Here is an 11,849-nt window from a genome sequence, read left to right on the forward strand (position 1 = left end):
CAAAATTTGACATTCAACAGTTATTTCCCCCATATACTTAACAAAACTGTTTTTATAGTTGAAATCATTAGTCAATTGAAGCTAGACCACCATGAAAAACTTGGAAGCACTGTTTGATGACCCTTTTTTTCCATTGTGACACTCTTCATCAGTGCGCATCCATATTGTCACCTCACGAGACTTGAACCCAGGATCTATCATTCTTGCGCTTATTTCAGTAGATCTATTGAGAAAGAACGGGGACAAAATGCAAGAACATTATTAATCGTAGACGATGGACTGTTATTTACAGAAGTAACGTTCAAGATTGAGACTCGAAACTATTTACCATGTAGTGAGATATTCTGTAATTTCGTGCCTACATATTTTCGATTTCCCCACTCGTTTTCTCGCTCACTACATATAAGCGACTTGTAATCAAATAGATCTATAGCACAGCAAGGCAAGTCAAAGGCTGTTAATATGATGAGAACGTACATATATGTGGGAAAGAGAATGATTCATTAGGCGATATTCAAGCTAGTAAGAGGTATGTGCATAGGCTGTCACATGTGATCAAGCGTACACTTTTATACAGACATGATAGTGATTATAATAATGCAAAATAATAGACGATTTTTTACTATCCGAATAACACTGTCGGTTAGCTTGACAAAATTTAACCTTCATCGAAATAAGCTGTAAAAGTGCTGCTATAATCTTGTTATTTACAAAACGTATATTTGTGAATGTTGATCACATTTCCAGATTAAAAATGCAGTACTATATGTGTTGTTTTCCAGTGATTAGGATAAATGTCTAGTTTTAAACAACGTGTGAACATTATAAGTAGAAGAGAAGAAAGACTTAGGATAAGCCAATTTTGTTGCTCAATGAAAATCACACAATAACTTCGTTAAATACAAAAACTATACATAAAATACTTCAATTCAACACCTTCTAATAATTGTCTCTTAAAAACACCATCATACCTTCATTCCTGTTGTTAATACAATTACTCTCTGTTTACAAATTATGAGAAGTAGTTGAAAAAATACAAATAGAATCAAAAAACGTATTGCGAAATAAGTCTGTTCTAACTATCTACACATAGCTTCCTCTTTTTTCTGGTGATTGACTGGATTATGAAGACTATAATATCTGAGGAGAAGCACGGAATACAATGAACATCTCAAAGTCAATTAGATAATTTGGAATTCGCACATGATCTAGCCCTCCTATCTCATACACGCGAACAAATACAGACGAAGATAACTAATGTAGCAGCAGCTACTGCATCAATAGGCTTCAACATACACCTAGGAAAAAGCAAGACCATCATATCCAACATGGAGAACGCCAAGTGAATCACACTTGACAGAGAAACTATAGAAAATGTGGAATCTTCCGTGTACTATCGAGTTCCACAGCGAAACACTCTCTCGTTATCAACATAACCAAACTCCATCATTCAGGAGCCTAATTTGAACCTTGGGAATTTGTTTTTAGGAAATTCACCAGTGAGAAATGATTTTAATAATAATGAAAACAAAAGTTTGTGAAAAAGATTTCTGGAAAGGTCTCGAGAAGTAATCACATGTTAGGACGAAGCATCGGACCACTTTTCACTGATTTTAAAATAATGTCAGCATACAACGAATTTCTCCTGATAATCAGATTAGTCTTCTGAAAATCCTTAAATGATACTTAAACATAACAACGATGAGGTTAATTAAATAATCAATTAATAAACTCTAGGAAATATTCTTATGGGAATTTGTGGAGATCGGGGTATTTTCCTAAACCGTACTTATCCACGATCCTACGAGACTCAAACCAAAGAACGTCGGTCTCACAATCGAACGAATAACATTCAAACTACCAACCTGACATCCAACAACGTTAATGTCCAATTTCAATCAGGCCATGGTCTAGAGAGACCCATCATCCGTTCCCCCAGGTGTATATTGGTCTCAAACCTATCACGGAATGAACTTCACGGCTCACGACTTCTCACTTCTATAATAATGTTATCCTTATCTGAAGTTAAGGAGCGCAGAGTTAAAGAACAGCGAGTGATTTTTCATGAAGAAGAACAAAGTACTTTTACAAAGGACTTCATTCAGCCTACTTATGTTTGTTGATCACTTTTGCAGGGATGAAGTTGAAAACAATATTGACCGAAATCATCATTTTAGATAGAGAATAGTTATAAAGGATGATTGTTAATTATCACAAAAAGACTAAACTTGGAAATAGGAAATTCCGACACAGACTTCGAAATGGCTGGAAATGTTAGTCGATGTGAGTCGTACAGATTGAGAAACTATTTTATACACTACAATGTCATATATTTTTCACTCTGAATTAAAGTCCTTCTATGTTTACTCGTTGTCAAGTTTTTCTATACTACTCATTTGTATTCAGTAGTTTGAGCTAGTTTCATTTATTTTAATGTCCTTCATGTGTTATTCGTGTTATATGTTCACAGCTTATCCTATTTCGCTTAATAATTTATCCACTTCCGATCATTTGTATAAGCTAAATTCTTGTCAGAATCTAGTATTGTTTATTGTCTGTAATGTATCATTGTATTATTTAAAAGGTTGGTTTTCTTTAACGACATTTTTTATTTTAGTGTAGTCAACACAATGAATGGTTCAGCATTCAAGACAAGTCGATGCTTTATATTAATGTAGCTTTTTCATGACAATATCTTGTTTCCAGTTAACTGCCTCAACGTCCTAGATTACACTCAAAATAAATCATGACTATGATAGAATCCATATTGGAACGAAACAGATAATCAGGGCATGTTGTGACTCAATGGTTTTCTAAATAAAATTAGTCTGTGAGGTAAAACTAAAAAATATAACGAATGTCAATAGAGTGTGATTGATTTTTACATTCCCTTTCTATCTAGTCCGTTCTTCTTCCAGTGCTTGTAGAGGCTATGATAATATTGTTGAAAAGGTCAAAGAAATAGAAAAACATAAATACTGGTTGGTGTAAACTATTTCAAAAGATGATATACAAATTTTTAAAATACCTGGTGGCAAATGAAGAGGATGTTGGGAAAACACACCATACATTAGGGAAATCACTCAACTGCATTACGAGGCAAGCGATAACTTGGAATCCTGAAAGGGAACAGAAAAGTGGAAGACCGAAATACACACTTCGTCGGTAATGTGTAGCAGACATAAAAGGGATGAATAACAAATGGGCAGAAATGGGAAGGATTTCCCAATAAAGAATTGGATGGAGAATAATAAATTTTAACTGTTAATTTATTATAAAAGAATCGGACGTATGCCAATTTATTGTGATTTTATGTCTGGATTTTCAACACGTGAGTTATCCGTCAATCGGAATAAGACTTTTACAATGACGTTCGACCGGTATGGGCCGTCTAGCGTCCTTCTTGGTCCCTTGTTCGCCTAGCCCTTCCAATTGAGTCCAGAACACAAATTATAGCTTCTGCTGTGCGAATCATTTATTTCAAGCATACTTGGTTTTTATACCAGACAAACAGTTCGCATCACACCATAAATTAGAAAATAATATTTGTAAAAGATCAAGCCAAATGTGGCTGTGAACGTGGGAGGCAACAATCAATAAACTGAACATAATTTAGGGACATAAAACCGTATTCTAATAATTCATATGTCGAAATGGAGATCATAATGAAAAGAATATAGGTATACACAATCTAATTATTAAATAGTTAAACAATAAGAATATAGATAGAATAATAGTCCATTATTAGGTTCTGAGAGTTACCTGTACTAATGTCTTCGCTAGGATATAATAGTTACGCTACAACTACAAAATGTCCTGTTACTATTAAATGTCTTAGAACCACACCAACTCATAAGCTAGTTATGCTACAATAAATACCGAAACCAAATAAGCTTACACTTATAAATACATAGAATGGATTTGCCACTTCGAATATATTGCATAAAATAACAATGCAAACATGTAATTAAATCAAGTGAAAACTAAAAAAAATGCTCGAAGCATTTATGTGTCACTATTTTTGTGTATTATTAACTAATAAAACAGAGACAACATTCCTTGGTCCGAATCTCGCGACGCGATATCGTGGATGAGCACTGCTGAGAAGTTTCACAATAGGACGAAACGGGCGTCCAGTGCTTTCAGGTTTTCCATGGTGGTCTGGCTTCAATTGACTCATGGTTTCAACTATGAAAATTCAAGCAATATATTATGGAAGAATATCTCTATTAATAAAGCACTTGTAATCGCAGTCACTTCGATGTATATATATATATATATATTCTGAAAATAGTAATTGCAGAAATCAAACGAGTTTACAGGCATGATCAGTTTGATATAATTAGCATCATTTGATGTAGAGAACAAACATGTGATATAACATTGTTTTATGTTTGCTGGTTCAGTAATTGTTGAATAGTTTGTTTATGACATGTATCACGACAATCCAATGCATCAGCAGGGAACTTTTGATTTTTTCTGAAGTGGATAGCCTGATGAATAATGAACGGTGTTCTTTAAGGTTATTTCCAGTGCCAGAGCGAATTATTGATGATTATCTACAACCAGAGAAAGTAAGAATAAAGCAAAGAGCACGGAACAACAAAACAATGATTGCCAATATATATCTAACAGGTTTACCACTTTTCATGATAAATATTATTCAAACGTGGTAGAGTTACTAGTGACAGTGCTAATGTAAAGTGATAGCAAGTAAGTGGTTAAACATTTAAAGTTCCGATAATCTCACTTGCGGAGTAAGATACACTGACAGGCGCTAGAGCATATAATGCATTTTCAGAGGAGCAATATGCATTAATGGAGCGAACAAATAATGGGAGAGATTTTATCGTGCGGATATTTTGTGGTAGGTTATTTCAGAGTCTCGAAACCTTACAGGTAAAGTTACGCATATAGAAAGAAGATCTAGAATATGTTTGTTCCGCTAAAAACAATCAGTTACGAATGTGATGTTTCAGCATATTGAATCTCCTGGTTGGATGTGAAGGATAGTTTGTTAAGTATTTTGAAGAAGAAGAAGATAAGAATTAGTCTGAGCCTCCTCTTCTATAAAGGGTCGAGCCCAAGCTCAGTACACCTAGATTTATAAGTCAAGGTACAATCAGTTCCAAGAGTACGAAGTGCAAATCATCTCTCTACTGATTCCAGACTTAATTCATCCTTTATGCGCGCACTACTAAGAATGAACACGCAGTATTCAAGGAGTGGTTGAACACAAACTTTGTACATTAAGATACGTGATTGGGTGTTATAAAGATTCCGAGTTATGTAACCTATAAGGCGTTGAGACTTGGAAGTTTGTTTCATTATCTGTTCGGTAAACGACAAGTCGTAGTAGTCCCTATGTCGTGGGTCTACTACTGTGTTTAACCTAGATAATACTTCACCATTTATGGTAAGATGGAGGTTGAGTGATGTATCACCGAAGCATAGCCAACCACATTTAGCTATATTAAGCTCCAGTTGCCATTTCGAGCACCACTGTGCTACCTCGTTAGGCTCCGTGCTGATGCAATTTTGAATATTGCTCAGCTCACGTGGAGAAAATGAATACAGTACTTTAAGATCATCTGCATACTAAAGGGCTTTTCCCACACAAGAGCAGTCACAAGTATCATTAATAAATACCAAAAAGATCAAAGGGCCTGAGGCACTACCCTGTATTACCTCCCTTCTAAAATAACACATTCTTTTTGTTGCGTTCAGTAATTTTCTTATATTTCTAATCGATTTGTCTATTTATTGTATTTCAGATTGATTATTGTGGGAGCAATTGTTGGTTGAATAACTGAGTGGTAATATTTGTTTAGGTAAAATTGTACATTTGTATTTATGATGAAATTTAGAACCGTTGTTTCCCCAATCACCTTGTTCTGACTTCGATTGGGGCGCACCCGTGTCTTTACATCCAGACAGTTATTCTTCAGCCAACGTAGTTTGAATTTTATAGTATCTTCCATTCTTCATATTTCAAAAAAGCAGAAATTTCATCAGCTTTCAATTTCTTCAGACAAAAATCAAGCATAACACTTCTTTCACCATCACTTACTACTGAATTCTATGCTCAAAATAAATCGACATTTATGTCAAATAACTATTCAAAACTGTAGAATTTAGAGTATCGCTCATCTCAGTCTATGCATATAGACTTCAGAAGTAAGACCAATTTATAATGTAGCTGGATATAGTTGATAGCACAAAAAAAGACTTGACATACATGATATTTGCCACTACTTACTATACATTCAACTAGTTGTGAAGACCGAATCCTCAGGCTAAAGAGGTGATCATCTGGATCCATACCGTCAGTTCACTGTGCCCATAAGCTAGGTCAGAGTCAGATATTAGATCAGTGTTGTCCATGGATGAACAATCCTGTCTGAGATTTGACTTAATTATCCACTGGACTCATGAATATATTAGTGATTTAGTATAGATCTTTGGTTCGGTCGCCCATACAACTTCTTATTTAGTCTTTATCTTCTCACTCAACTAACGTGTTGAGATTGTCTATAGGTAGCATACATATCAGTATCAAAATCGAACTGACGCTTGGTTAAATATACTAGCATTTACGCTTTCAGAATGTTTACGAAGTTCGATTCAATTATTTTCATACGTTAGCTGCTCTAATAATTATTTAAAAAGATTATCATTCAGGTTTAAGGCAAGTAATATAAACAAAGGTGGACAGTGGCTAGCATTGAAATACAGGATGCGCATTTTGTCCTGTTTCAGACTTGTCAGCTGGATATGCTTGCATCTCAGAGTTGGTGCCTGATCCGGGACTCAAACCCAGTACCATTCGCTTCAATCGGCATTGAGTTATCCATTTAGCTTCCACGTTCTGATAGCCACTACCCTGTACAATGAGATTTTATTCATTTTTGTATTGGTTGTTTGAAACTTCCCACTGATGATTTGGCGAGTCTTCAATATCATGAAACTTGCATCCTACATTCTAACGCTAGAACTTGTTATTCATTAAAAATTATTGTATACTTTGTTCAAATATAATAGTGATAATTTGAAAGCAATATTTAGTTTGCGTTTGTCAGTACCATTTATAATTGATCTGAATCCAATTGATTATCTTGTGTAACTACTTCTCAAACATTGATGTGCCACCTTGAAACAAGCGTCGGAAAATTCAAAAAAAACAATAACATTTATGAAGGTTCAAACGATATTGTATTTCAAATACATTAGCAAAGATAAGAAGACTAATCAGATATTCAAAGTACATCATTCAAACCAATGAGAATATGTGTACTTATCCAATAAACATGACAAAGTATAAAATGTTTTTAAATAAATCTTCTAGATTACACGAAATGTGGCTATTTGTAATTTGTATAGGTTGATATCACTGATATATAGAGTACTAATAAAATATTTATAATGGTTGTATTTTGTTTATGAAATGGGAACTTCTGGAGTTGCAGTGAAAGACTGTGACTAGTGCGGTTCAGCCCGTATTGATTGTGAGATAGTTATCTAGCATGGATAATGGATCGATTGAAGTTAGACATTAACACTATAACATGCCGTGTCTATGGTCTAGAATTTAGGCGTCTGTGTGCGAGGTTGAAAATCCTGGGTCCGATTCCTACATGCTGGTTTGCCTATGCACATTACTGAAGAGTCCGAAACTAGGATGAAACAGACGTCCATTTCAACCAGGTTTCCAATGATTGCCTAGCTTGTGTCGTCCAATAAATCTGCTGTATAAATGAGAATAGTTAGAAAAAAAAGAATATTTAGTAACCGATTTCAAGTGGTTTGAAAGCGATTTTAATATTCATTATGCATATTAAGATGGTGGATTATGTTTACTGAAATAAACGCTTATACTTATAAATGGGCTCTTTGTAAGGCTGATTAAAAAATAAACTGTAAAATGAATATAAAAATTTGTCTTTCTGTCATGTTTACCATAAATTAGTCGGTGTATGCAACATCCATTCCAAATACTGAGATGGTTGAATATTGATTAAATACTATGATTTATACAATCAGAGGAGGTGAATACCTTTGTAAAGTAGATGAACAAACATCCACACATCCATCTGGACATCCAAGCCTTGAATAAGTTTTCGCTGTGCACACGTCTACGATTCGTAGTCGATATGCTAATCTGAAGATATAGTTTAAACTTTTATAGAGTTTTCAATGAAATATGCTTTTCAAAACTATAAGTTCTCAAACTAACATGTAACTTTATTGATACCTTTATATTCTGTTCATAAACTTACCTTCAAAGTTTAACTTATTCCATGTTTTTTTTAATGTTTTTTTTCCTTTTTAAAGCTCAATAGTAGACGACTTTTGAGGATTAGGAAATAGTCAAGATATTGTTGTTTACATGTTCAAGTACAAGATGAATTGATGATTGTTTGTTATTATTGATTTGTGACAAACCAAAATACAGAAGAGATGCTGCTATACTGTGGTCATGAATAGGAAAATGCTCCACAAACTCAGGGAATCGCTCTGATGCTGTCTTAAGAAGCACGATCTGATCAAGTCAGTTTTTTCAGTTGCTGAAATCAATTAAGTAAACTATTCAATCTGTTTCTCAATATACGGTGAAACATTATCGATACTAGAATGCTTTACTACTAAATATACAAGGTGATTACCTGAAATGGCAATAAGTGTTCAGCGGTTGTGTGGTTGATTGATTGAGTGTGTGAGTGAGTCAGTAAAAAGTGTGAGTTGTGTAGTGTGCAGTGTTATGATGGAAAGTAGAATGTATTTGGATGAGGGCGAAATGGAATGTTGGTATTAATGAATCAGTTCTGTGCGATTTCAATCATTTTTCGGATGGCTAAGTGGTCTATGACGCTGCATTGAGCACCACCTTTAAACGGCGTCGGATCTAATCCCACCACCAACACACCTCTTCACAAGCACTAACATCACACACATTACCCACCATCACAATCACATACATACTACCACAAACACGCAATCACAGCCGAACATTATCACAGTCATCAACAAAGAAAACCAATACCTCAACTACTACTATTCATATTTATATAAGTAGTATAAACGGTGAGTCATGAATAGAATGTCTGACAGCAGCAGAAATTCGTAAAAAAATATTGGAATAGAATAACTCAAATAGTAGATGTGATGATTATACGTGATATTTGAATGCATCTTCCTGACTGAGTAATCAAGTAATAGTCTACAGTAAGAATAGCTACGGTACATCGCGAACAACATCTTGTTGAACAATGTTATCTTCTAGTTCACTTCAACCATATATTCTGGTAGCCAAACACATTGTGTTGTCGAGTAATGCAGAGATGTAAAAGATTATCGCTCAGTTGATCAAAAAAGAGAAGACAATATACAAAAACAAGTAAAATAACAGACAAGCAACGATAAATAATATGGAACTGCAATCACGCGTCGTTGTCTCTCTGTTTATTGCAAATTATCACATTCAATTGACAGAGGCTTGAAGAGACTCTTCTGAAGTGTTCGTTAGATTTTATTCAGCCAATCATTCTTTGTCTCATCAGTGCATATTAGTCTGGCTCTTGAGGATAAAAAATGTATCTTATTATTCCCCTAACTCAGAGCACCCAAATCACAATTATGAATTTACCTCGTTCCACTTTATTTCCATTGAGTTAGATTTCTACAAATTGGGTTGTGTTCAATAAATTTGTAAAACACCTCAACTATGCAGCGGAATACTACTACTTCTTTTCAGATTTCAACGTAAAAGTACCAAAGTATTGTTGTTCATATTTTGATGAACAGTAAAATACGTCAACATTCTGCACTCAGCTTCTTATCATTTCCTATTTATACCCATTTATTAACAGATCAGTACAGATAACTCGTGTATTCCATCACATTGATCGGAATGTCAATAAACGACTCAAGACAGTTAAGGGACATTAAAAAGCATTACGTTTCGAAAATTCACTGTCCACATGTGACTGTATATTGAGTTTGTTAACGCACATTCATCTTTGCAATTCTCGTAACGAAATTGCAGAATCACAACTGATTAGGAACAACTGTGCGACTTATTCCAACGCTCTTCTATGTATTTGATGAAAATTTTGTCCCGCTGAAATTAACTGGATCAAAATTAATGTCAGTATCATCACTTCAATATTCATCATAATAATTGACACAAATAATGTGCCTGACCACTGAAGTTGTAGGTGATGATTGAATTTAGTTGAAATCCAGTAGATTCAATGCCTTCAGAATTGTAGTTCAATGTACAATCAATCCAAAATATGTTGATTGCAAATTATTGGTGAACGGATTTCAAACGAAGCTCATACTTTAAACGAACATTAGTTGAAATAAAAGCACATTAGTCTTAGCGACAGTGGATACATCTAATTATATGAATCGACGTTTCAGTGGATCCAAATTTAACAACTTAGAAGTTCAAGAGACGCATTAATTAACTACATGACCTAAACATGACGTTATATTGAGGGTTTTAAATTATGAGCACGAAATATTTCAGTCATATTGGTAAACTATGGAGGCAATGTATAGAATTCCTTTTACTGGAGATGTCAAATTATGATATTTTACACGTTTAGTCGGTTGAGACCAAACTCACTTTTCTGTCTTAGCAACTTCATGTATTTAACTGAATTTGTTTTACAATGTAAGGCATATATACTGTGTTACATGAAACCGCGCAAGAATATAGTAGGTAAGTTTCAGTGTATAAAATGATATTTCAGGTGAAGACGAAAATTCCCGAATTTGAACGCTGCATTCACGATTATGAACATGCAATGTTGTCCAATGCATTCAGGTTTGAAACGTGAACTAACTTTCATCAATTAAAGAAATCTATGAAAATCTCAACCTTCTCCACAGTATTTAACTGACCATTTTGAAATATTTGGATCATATTTATTGTACTAGTTATTTTGTTTTCTTATGATATTTAGATATATAATGATGGTTTCTCAACGGAACTTGCAAAGTGTAATCAATCCAGATTAACGGACCAAGACTACGATATGGTGGGTCGACAAGTTTTACATGGCGAAATATGTCGTACATAAACCGATAGCTCTCATCAATCAACTATCGCATTAGTGAATGAATATTTCCATGTTTGATTTCCCTAACATCAAAGTACAAATGTCAACCAGCAATCACATATTTCGGGAGATAATGTGATGACGCAAGTTTATGCTACGAGCTTGTTAATTTACCTCTTTCATATAAACTATTACAAATGAAGTAGCTTCCAAGGCCTGAAACAGAAATATGTTCACAGAAGTTTAAACAGGTAAAAGTAAATGATCTTGATAAAATTCTTTTCGCATTCCACAGTTATATTATCCAGCTGTTGAACATATTTCTTCTAAATGCAGATCTCCGGCATTTTGATTTGAATAGCTGTTGCCTCAGCAGTCTACATGATCCTTCATCAGACGAATATCGACAGGTTGCTGTTCACACGATACATAACCGCAGAGTCAACACTTCACATTAGTCATCACAACATCAAAGTGTTTATTTTGTTTTTTATCACAAACAATCAACGATTCACATATTGTCAGTTTTAAACGATGCATTTTGCTTTGTATCGGACCAATTCATGGATGATTTTTTTGGTATATATGATTGCATAGACGGAAGATAATTCATTGAAAAGCATATTCTTCATTCAAATGTATTGAGAATTTCACAATTGATTGATCATTGGGTGGTGATCAATGTTATGCGTGTCAAGTCTTTCTTAGTGCTGATCGAGTACTATCGATCTAGTTGCAATGTGGCCACCAGTTTAGGTGGCTCAACACTGCGGGTACAGGTAC

The sequence above is a fragment of the Schistosoma mansoni genome (assembly GCF_000237925.1).
Source record: "Schistosoma mansoni, WGS project CABG00000000 data, chromosome 1 unplaced supercontig 0076, strain Puerto Rico, whole genome shotgun sequence".
NCBI lineage: Eukaryota > Metazoa > Platyhelminthes > Trematoda > Strigeidida > Schistosomatidae > Schistosoma > Schistosoma mansoni.